Below are 11,716 nucleotides of genomic sequence, written 5' to 3'. Positions count from 1 at the left end.
TAGTTGTTGCTTGGTAATGTGTAGGAATTCAGGTCAGGTCAAGTCATATATCCAAGAAGAGCAGAGATATTTCGTCTGTTACCTTTAAACAAATTTGTAATTTACTTTTCTGCTTTTGGTAGATTATTCAAATTGTTTTTAGGGTTTTACGAAATTACCAAAGGGGGAAATTTTGAGATATTATTTTATATTTGGCAATTATCGTAAACAAAACAAGTCCATGTCGAGTTGTAATTCAAGTTACTTATAATGCAAGTTATCAAAATCGGCGGAGACTATAGATTTGGAAGGTTGTTCAAAGATGCTATAACTGTGATCATCACAGAAAAGGAAGAATACCATGTTAGGAAGAAATCCAAAAAGGTTAGGACACATCCATATTTGGTAAGTTTCAGAATATACCAAAAACAGTGCCTAGAACCTTAGGAATTAAGTCTGGAAAATTTGAACATGTTCATGATTCTTGGAACAGGTTCAAGTAATTAGAATTTTGCCTAGAAATCATTCTGCCATCCTTGAACCTGTTCCCAATTCTTTGAATAGGTTCAAGTCTTCAACATTGGCCTCGAAATACAGTCTCCCATCCTTGAACCGGTTCCCAATTCTTTGAACAGGTTCAAGAATCCTAATAGCCTATGGAAAGTTTAGTTTCCTGTTTCAGATTTCTCTCCTAGTTGGCCTAGAATTGTACTAAATCGTATGCACGAATTTTATATTATTTTTCGAGGGATTAGGTCATTCTAAACTCTATATAAACCATGTCATCTACATTGGTTTATTAACGGCTTTTACATTATTAGTCAGATATTATTCAAAGCCTTAAGAAGATTATTTGTGCAGAAAATCAGAGTTGATTTTTCTAATATCTTTCTAGAACACATACACATAAATATAGTTTAGAGTTGTGGTGTTCGAATCTTGATCATGATCATACAGTCGTATTAACATCGATCAGACGAAGCAGATCTTCTTCTACATCATTCAGACGATTGGAGAACAGAAGTAAACGCAGTCACACTTTGAAAGGGTTGGAGCATTCGTGGAGTGCTATCTGATCTACCTGTTGTTCTTCTACAAATATCAAGTGTAAGCCTGAGGTCAAGTTGCTGTTGGACGGGGAGTCGCAAAGCCAGAGGATCGTCAGCGGTTGGTGTGGTGTAGAACGATTGGGTGTGAGCCAAAGTCAAAGTTCGGTATACTTTGTTTCAAACATAGTGGATTGGTTTACTTTGGACTGCATAAGTCCACGAGGTTTTTCCCATAACAGTTGACATATTTTATCAACTGGGATTTTCTCGTTAAAATCCTGGTGTCATCTCTAAGTTTATACTTTGCTTTATTTTATCTGCATGTAATTAACTGTTTAATTGCTAAAATAAAGTAAGTTAAAAAAACACAAGATCTGGTTTTACAAAATCTAAAACTTTCTAAAGTTTTTTCCGTTGTGTACCACTCACAAAATGAATTACCCAACTCCAAAAAATGTTGTTGCCCAATTAAACTGTATATAAAACAAAAGAAAAAAACACCGCAAATTCAGTCTATTGAACCAATTTCGAGGATCCACCAAGATGGTTCTCATTACAATCAAGAGACGGGTAAAACCCATCATAAATTCAACAATACCACTGACTCGTTGAAATTCCAGTAGTCCAGGACCAACAAATCGACAACCACAAAGGCAAACCTTCTAAAAGAACCCCAAATCATCTTACTAACCTTTCCTCTTAGAGAAGTAGAACCAACAGTAGAAAACCAAGTAACCAGCTACTCAAAAGATTGTGTCCTCGGCATATTCCAAACAATCAAATTATCAAACCAGGACCATGCAGCTTGGGCATAAAAACATTAGACAAATAGATGGTTCCTCGAGTCATCTCCATTAAAACAGAAATGGGAAATAGATGGGACACACACACTGTTGGGATTTATATGCCCTGGCATAGCAAATTCCTATCTGGATTGTAGTGACATATGTTCCTGACATATCTGAAATATTTATGATTTATATAATTAGTGAATTCAATGTATTATGTTTCGATTCACTATGAAATTGATAGTGTCCATTTAATTACAAGAAATATTTATATATATGTATGTGATGACAATCAATGCATGATATATAAATAGTAATTATAAATTGTTCATAGTCGGTAATTATGGATGGACTCATAATTAATTAAGACTTGAACTGGATCCGCGTTAGGTTGAGATATATTGCGAGAGCCGTCGTATGCAATTACTCCCTATCACCGTCATGGCATTTGACTCTTAAGCATGAGAAAAAGTATAGACTCTTTTATTAATTAATAAGTACTTTGATTTGTTCGGCGGATTCTTCGGGATCCTTAGACCGACACTTTGGGTAGTTATGTAATTAATAGTTAGAGGGTTATATTTTCAATATTTGCATCATTGCTACTTGTATTTATTTTGTATTGATTATGGTTGATCACAAAGTAAATTCGAAGGCCTTCGTGTGTTTTTAGACAAAATGATTTATTATATATTTATTTATTTAAATTATTATTTTTGTCAAACAAATGTTTTATTGTGATCGAGCCAGAAATAATCAAAGGTACCAAAATAAATATATTAATTAAGTAGTCGGATTGATGGCTATATTTATCCGATAACTAATTATGCATAGAGGGGTCAAAGTGCAATATTGACTTAGAGGTTATTTATTATTTAATTGGAGTTCAATTAATTTCTTTTAGTGGAGTAGAAATTAATTTATGAATTAATTGAATTGGGTCCATGGACCGGGCCAATTATTAATTCATTGTAGCCAATAAAATAATAGGCCCAATGGATTCTCACTCATAGCCCAACTTGATATTGGAATCATATTAGATTTGAGACATATGAATTAGAGATGGAGAAAGATTTGTTGTTTCCTTTTCTTTATTTTTATGTTGCCTATAAATATACATGGTCTATGTATATTTTAAGTGGTGATTTTTATTAGAAGGAAAAAGGAATAAATTTTCTCTCTCTAGAAAATTAGGGTTTATGTTCTCATCTAATGGAGGCTCCCACAAGCCTAGTTTTCCAAGGTAATTCATGGAGGCTTATGAGTGATTCCTAAAGGCAAAATAATTACCAAGAAGATGGAGATCCAAGGAGAAGGCATCTTGCTAAGGGATCTACAATAATTGAGAACATTCACTTTAGAGGAAAGTTTTAAAGGTTTACTCAGACCTTTGATGTAAGTATTCAATCCATTAATTGAATGATACATCATATTTTTATTTTTGCATAAAACTTGTCTCTATGTGATGAATCAAGATCTATGAATCAAAATCCCTCGAAAAGTTATTAAAACTTGCACGTTTCCCAACAGTGGTATCAGAGCACATGGTTTGATTCATTACTAGAGAACATGTGTTTATAAAAATCATATTCATGGATCCAAATTATATATACATATATAAAATTATTGATATATGTTGATGTATGATTTATTATGTTGATATATATTAATACATGTTGATGTATGTATAATTGTGAATAGATGATGATGTGTGTTTGGGCCATGGATGAAGCTTATAGGTATATAGAATGTAATTTTATTTTTGGATGAATGTAATTAAGGCTTTGTTTTAGCCGTTTGAAAATTCAATGATGTAATTTAATTTTTTTCATTGTATTTCAAATTGTAAGTATTTATTAAAGCCATGTAATATTTATCAAAGGATGCTATGAAGCTTCAAGAGGGTCCGAAAGGGTTAAATTATGCTTCAGTAATTTTCTGGAATTTTTCTGAATTTTTCGAGAATTTTTTGAGGCTAAATTTAATTTTCTGGGATTTTTCCGGATTTTTTGGAATTTTTTCGGCGTTTTTCCGGTGGCCGGAGCTTCGCCGGCGGCGAGAAGGGGCGTCGGAGGTGGCCCGGATCAGGTGTGGCTTCACCTGCAGCATGCCCCAGGCGCGTGTAAGCGCGTGTGGGGCCCTCCAATCGCGTTCCAAGCAGTGTTTTGCTTCTCCTAGCGCGTATCAACCTCCTGCGGGTGTTTGCAAGCTGATGGAAGATCCTCGCGCAATACTTAGAGCAATTAAATGTTAAAAGCTGAATCCATTGGCCATTTAATTTGCTTTATCTGTCATTTATTGTTGTATGTGATGCATGAAATAATTAATTGCTAATTATTATTGTTCATGCATTGGATCCATGATTTTTAATTAAATGGCTTGATTTATATTAATTAAATTATGAAGATAAATTGGATTAAATTGCTAATTAATTTGAGGGCATTTATTGGGAAACAGAAAAATTATTTTTAAAGTGTGCTTCAAATTAAATATTAGTGAATCGTTTAAAGTCCAAATATTTTCTAAATTTAATTGGATTAAAATCAAGACGTTTTGCATGCATTATATCATGTAAATGAATAAAATGAAAACCCTAATTATGAATGATTAAAAATTGAGTGGGAGCGGGGATTTTTATACATTGCCCCATGGCCTTTGTTATTAACACCATTGTAATTAGATCTTCAAAAATAAGGCCCCACGCATGATTTGAAGAGTCTTAATATTACAAGAATGGTTGTCTCATGAAAATACAAATATTAAATGTTCATTGTAATTAGATCTTTAAAAATAAGGCCCTACGCATGATTTAAAGAGTCTAGATTATAATGACAACATATTTAATGTTTAATTTTTCGTTAGAGTTTTAATAACGTTATACACTCAATCTAAAATTAATAGTGTTAGCTCCCAACGAAGTGGTCTATACTAGGTGATTTTAGAAAGGCTAAATTAAATCGGGAATCATTTCATATGATAGACAAGGCATTGTCTTAAGAGATATGGAAATGATGGGATTTGCCCGCCAATAGCAATAATGAACTTCGCCAACCGAATAAGTTATTGGCGTATTGGTTATTCGATTTTTCATGCAGTGGTTAAGGGACCCACATATTATTATTTTAATGGAAGTGCTCGCTTAATAGCAAATGAATCTCAATAATAGTAATAATGAACTCCTCCAACAGGATAAGTTATTGACATATTGATTAGTTGATTTATTATGCTACAGAGTTGAGGGACCCGCATTAATTAAAAGGGATTATTCACCAATAATGATAATGATCTCTTGTTCGATTGAGATTTATTGTATTATGTGGTTAACAAGCTCATTTTAATTTTAAATATGCATGACATTATTAATAGTTCACCTTGCATATTGTATGAATGCATTTATATTCAGATGAATTATGTTTAATCCATTTTATCTGCTTGCTTACATATTCTATGATATTGGACCTTATTTATAATGACTGGAAAATGAACTTAGATATTTTATTCACAACGTAAGGGTACAAAATGTGTTTATTACTCCTATACCTATCTCTTTTACTTTGAGATACCAAATTTGACATTAATGCTTTTAATAAATTAGATAAGGCAAATGATATGACTTGGTGCAATATTCTAGAGTTTAACTCGAATATACTCCAAAGCTAACATTTGTATTATTTTATTTTCTTCAAGCATCATATTAAATGTCAATGAGATATTTTGGTGAGATTAGATAGAGCATATGCCTAAGTACTGTGTCAAATTTAAATACATCAAGATAGCCTCATGAACTCCAGTTTGAAATCAAATTTTGGAAAATGATTGTTTATTATTTAAAAATTAGCTGGAAATCAATAAGGCTGACTTGGGTGGTAAGTTTCAAGTTGACATGATTATTGCCTTGTTACCAAACTCGTTCGACTCTGTTAGAGTGAACTAAATAAAGAATCAGTTTGAGTTCACACTCGCTGATATTCTTCTAGAATTGGTAACAGATGAAGGGATAATCAAAAATATGGGCGTTCCTATCAATCTAACCTAGTCTATAACATCTTCTTCTAGGCCCAAGTGGACAGGTAAAGTAAAGAAGAAGGATGATAATAGGACTAGACTAGCACAAAATATGGGTATTCAAAAAAAAGTTAAAGGGAATAAGGCAGTGTATGTTGAGGGCAAAGAAAACTGTTTCTTTTGTCGCTAACTAAAACACTAAAGGACGAACTGTTTAAGCAATGACGTGGCATAGGAAAATATATATTTAATCATTGAGCCATGTTATGTGGTTGCGTCTATTAATTCCTGATGGATAGATTCTGGAGCCACTAAACATGTTTGCAATTTATTATAAGGATTTCAGGAATCCAGAAGCCTTGATGATATGGATATATATTTATATTTTGACGTAATGCCAAGGTTGTAGTTAAGTCAGTGGGAGTATTACATCTGAAATTAGAGAGTATGAGGATATTAGTATTAGAGAACTATCTTTATGCACAAAAGTGAAACGCAATCTCATTCTTATTTCACTTTTGGTTTATAAAAACTGTGTTGTTATTTTGTAAAACTGGTTTTATAAAATTGAATAGATATGCGATTGCTTCTGGTGCGTTGAAAGATGGTTAATATACTATAATCACAAACTCTTAAGATTTGCAGGATGTAGAAACTAATGTTGCATCTTCTAGATTGAATGTTAAGAGAAAATTTGTTATTCCTGACTCATTGTATTTTTAATGTCTATTTTTGGGTTGTTATTAATCAAAATAAGATTCAAAGATTGGTCAAAGAAGGTTAATTACCTAGTGAGGCAGGGGAGCCTAAACCAAACTTGTGAACCCTTTTTTGAAGGATAGATAACTCTTAGGGCTTAATCAGCCAGATGAAATAGACATAAAGGACAATTGGAGTCGGTACACACTGACACGTGTGGTCTTATGAACATCCAAGCAAGATTACTCACGTTTTGGATAAGTTTATCTGATGCAACACAAGTCTTAAACTCTTGGTATTTTCTGAGAAGGTTAAGACTGATGTGGAACACATATTAGGTAAACTTGTCAAGACACTTCGATCTGATCGAGGATATGAGTATTTCTTGGGATAGTGCAAAGACTATATGGTCAATGAGGGTATTATGTACCAGTTTTCCGCAATTGACGCTAAATGTATTTAGGTGTCAAATAGGAATAACAAAATTCCACTTAACATGGGTAGATCTATGATCAGCTATGCTACATTATCTCTTTCATTTAAGAGTTTAGCGTTAATGACATCGATGCGCATTATGAACTGCATTCCATCTTAGTCTGTCTCAAGGATACCGTTGAGCTGTGTTTTTTTACTAAATATTAGTTTGAATCATATGCACATATGGGGTAGTCTTGCACATGTGCGCTTGATATGGACAAGTAAGTTGGCAGCAGATCATAGGCATGCTAGATTTGATAGCTACTCTAAATGTCACTAGGATGGATTATTTTATGATCTCAAAGATAAAAGTTGATTGTTTTTACTCACTGTTTATCTATAGGAGAATCATATTATAAATCACATACCTAGTAGCATAATGTTAGATAATTTGGTATGAGTACCAGATGTACCACATGTGAACACACTTATTATAGAGATTGAGAATAATATATGAATTCCCTATTGATGCGTTAGCATCATCTACTACACAGATTCTTGCATCGGTACATTGATGTAGTGGGAGGATTATCATCCAATTCGACAGAATCATGTTTTTAGGTGAGACCATTATGGACATCCCTGTTAAACATGAGTTGGACCCAGTAAGCTACACGGAAGCGTGAACCGATGTGGATACAGATCGTTTTAGTGAGTTACTATGAAATCAGAGTTGGAATCTATGTATTCTAATAAATTCTGGGATCTTGTAGAACTTTCTAGTAGGGTGATTCCTATGGAAGGCAAGTTAATCTACAAAGAGATACCAGAAGATTTCTTAGTGAATAAATCATGAGTGTACAAGGGAATGTCATTATTTTTCTAATTCTATATATATTGATGACATCCTACTCATTTAGAATGATGTGGAAGTTTTGTCATCAATAAAGAGGTAGTTGTTCAATTATTTTTAAATGAAGGATTTTCAAAATGTAAGCTAGATTCCTAGGATCAAGCTTTTGTAAGATCAGGTTAAAAGGAAAATAGGCTTATCTTAATAATCCTACATTGATAAAGTTTTGACCAGGTTTGGTATGCATAACTCAAAGAATGAGTTCTTGCTTTATTGATATGGATGGCTCTCTCTAGTAAGTAGTTTTTCAAGACTATCAAAGGAGATTGAGCAAATGAGACTGGAACAATATGTTTCGGCATATGAGAGTCTCATATATGCCATGGTCTATACCAAACAGGACATCCGCTACATAGTAGGGATAGTCAGTAGAGATCAGTCCAATACTGGACTTGACAACTGGTCTATTGTGAAAAATATCATTAAGTACCTAAGGAGAACCAATGATATCATATTCATTTATGGATGTGACGATATGGTCCTAGTCAGGTATGCTAGTTCTGATTTTCAATCAGAAGTAGATACTATGAGGTTCATGACTCAGTGTAAGTTCACTTAATGGAAGGGAGATCAGTTGGTAGATTGTTAAGCAGATTTCAACTGCTGACTCAAACCTGTAGGTGGAATATATTGCAGCCTTAAAGGCGGCAAAGGAAGCCTATTAGTTTGATCTCACTGATTTAGAGGTTGTGGAGTATACTAGCCTGCCTATTGAGCTATGTTGTGACAATAGTGCAGAAGTAGTCCAAACCAATGACCCAAGGTTCCATAGAGGAACAAGATACACTGAGAGGAAGTATCATGTTCTACATGATATTGTCCGGCAAGAAAATGCACTTGTAGTTAGAACATTGCATTGGAACACAACTTTGTTGATCCATTATCAAAGGTGTCATTGATCAATAATTTTGATCATCATCTGGATAACATTGGAGTTAGGTGCAATTTGAATTGGCTATGAGGGCAAGAGGGAGCTGTTGGGATTTATATGCCCTGGCATAGCAAATTCCTATCTGGATTGTAGTGACATATGTTCCTGACATATCTGAAATATTTATGATTTATATAATTAGTGAATTCAATGTATTATGTTTCGATTCACTATGAAATTGATAGTGTCCATTTAATTATAAGAAATATTTATATATATGTATGTGATGACAATCAATGCATGATATATAAATAGTAATTATAAATTGTTCATAGTCGGTAATTATGGATGGACTCATAATTAATTAAGACTTGAACTGGATCCGCATTAGGTTGAGATATATTGCGAGAGCCGTCGTATGCAATTACTCCCTATCACCGTCATGGCATTTAACTCTTAAGCATGAGAAAAGTATCGACTCTTTTATTAATTAATAATTACTTTGATTTGCTCGGCGGATTCTTCGGGATCCTTAGACCGACACTTTGGATAGTTATGTAATTAATAGTTAGAGGGTTATATTTTCAATATTTGCATCATTGCTACTTGTATTTATTTTGTATTGATTATGGTTGATCACAAAGTAAATTCGAAGGCCTTCGTGTGTTTTTAGACAAAATGATTTATTATATATTTATTTATTTAAATTATTATTTTTGTCAAACAAATGTTTTATTGTGATCGAGCCAGAAATAATCAAAGGTACCAAAATAAATATATTAATTAAGTAGTCGGATTGATGGCTATATTTATCCGATAACTAATTATGCATAGAGGGGTCAAAGTGCAATATTGACTTAGAGGTTATTTATTATTTAATTGGAGTTCAATTAATTTCTTTTAGTGGAGTAGAAATTAATTTATGAATTAATTGAATTGGGTCCATGGACCGGGCCAATTATTAATTCATTGTAGCCAATAAAATAATAGGCCCAATGGATTCTCACTCATAGCCCAACTTGATATTGGAATCATATTAGATTTGAGACATATGAATTAGAGATGGAGAAGGATTTGTTGTTTCCTTTTCTTTATTTTTATGTTGCCTATAAATATACATGGTCTATGTATATTTTAGGTGGTGATTTTTATGAGAAGGAAAAAGGAATAAATTTTCTCTCTCTAGAAAATTAGGGTTTATGTTCTCATCTAATGGAGGCTCCCACAAGCCTAGTTTTCCAAGGTAATTCATGGAGGCTTATGAGTGATTCCTAAAGACAAAATAATTACCAAGAAGATGGAGATCCAAGGAGAAGGCATATTGCTAAGGGATCTACAATAAGTGAGAACATTCACTTTAGAGGAAAGTTTTAAAGGTTTACTCAGACCTTTGATGTAAGTATTCAGTCCATTAATTGAATGATACATCATATTTTTATTTTTGCATAAAACTTGTCTCTATGTGATGAATCAAGATCTATGAATCAAAATCTCTCGAAAAGTTATTAAAACTTGCACGTTTCCCAACACACACCCCTTCTCATAAGATTGCAAAATGTAGGCAATCAGTCGTGAACGATTAAACAAGAAGTAAAACATGATATTGGCCTACCTTTTCTCCAAACCATAGCCCAATGGACCTTAGGATTGTGCACTCTGCATTAATCTCAAGCCCTCTAATAAAATGAGAACCTCCCACCATCCCACGATAGGTTATCATTACATGAACTATACATGGGAATAGTGGACAGAAAATGTTGAAAATTCTGAAGTTGAACAGAATTTAAAATATGGTTTAGAGTTTTCGCTAAATCTAACCAATTTAGGGTATGCCTTGGGTCATTTGCTTCTAGCTTTTCAGCCTCTCTCTTGTACTCTATTTTATCATATGGTTTTTAATAAAATCACCAAATTCAATTATATATATATATATTAGGCAAACCCAACTTTCACACGGAAGAAACTGTGAGATATAAAATTGTAATATTGGCAAATTGCGGAGTCAAAACTTAATGATTGAGTTGTAATCTTTGTTTATCTTAAGTCTCGATTTTTTGGAGTTGAAGCATAAGTGCCTCTTACTATTGCATCCATTGAGAACATCATATAGTACAGGTAAGTGTGTGAGGAACACTTGGTGTGAATATTTTTAAGGTTAGGTATGAGAACTCAGGTTTAAATTGTCATTCAGCGAAGTCCAACCGGTTACACGGAAACACCTCTGAGGAAAAGCTAAGAGCTTGAGCCGAAAATTATCAAACCAGGACAATATAGCTTGGGCATAAAAACATTGGACAAACAGGTGGTTCCTCGAGTCATCTCCATTAAAACGGAAATGGGAAACAGATGGGACACACACTTAAAGATTAAACAGGAAGTAAAATTAACATGATATTGGCCTACCTTTTACTCCAAACCATAACCCAATGGACCTTAGGATTGTGCAATCTACAATTATCTCAAGCCCTCTTATAAAATCAGAACCTCTCTCCATCCCACAATAGGTTATAATTACATGAACCATACGTGGGAATAGTGGACAGAAAATGTTGAAAATTATGAAGTTGAACAGAATTTAAAATATGGTTTAGAGCTTTCGCTAAATCTAACCAATTTAGGGTATGCCTCTAGTCATTTGCTTTTAGCTTTTCAGCCTTTCTCTTGTCCTCTATTATATCATATGGTTTTTAATAAAATCACCAAATTCAATAAACTATATATATATATATTAGGCAAACCCAACTTTCACGCTGAAGAAACTGTGAGATATAAAATTGTGATATTGGCAAATTGCGGAGTTAAAACTTAATGATCGAGTTGTATTCTTTGTTTATCTTAAGTCTCGATTTTTTGGAGTTGAAGCGTAAGTGCCTCTTACTGTTGCATCCATTGAGAACATCATGTAGTATAGGTTACTGTGTGAGGAACACTTGTGTGAATATTTTTAAGGTTAGGTATGAGAACTTAGGTTTGAATTGTCATTCAACAAAGTCCA

Source organism: Cornus florida, unplaced genomic scaffold (genome assembly GCF_030987335.1).
Source record: "Cornus florida cultivar Cherokee Brave unplaced genomic scaffold, ASM3098733v1 CherokeeBrave_3.0.0_Hap2_Chr01, whole genome shotgun sequence".
Classification (NCBI taxonomy): domain Eukaryota; kingdom Viridiplantae; phylum Streptophyta; class Magnoliopsida; order Cornales; family Cornaceae; genus Cornus; species Cornus florida.
This window is presented reverse-complemented; position numbering follows the sequence as displayed.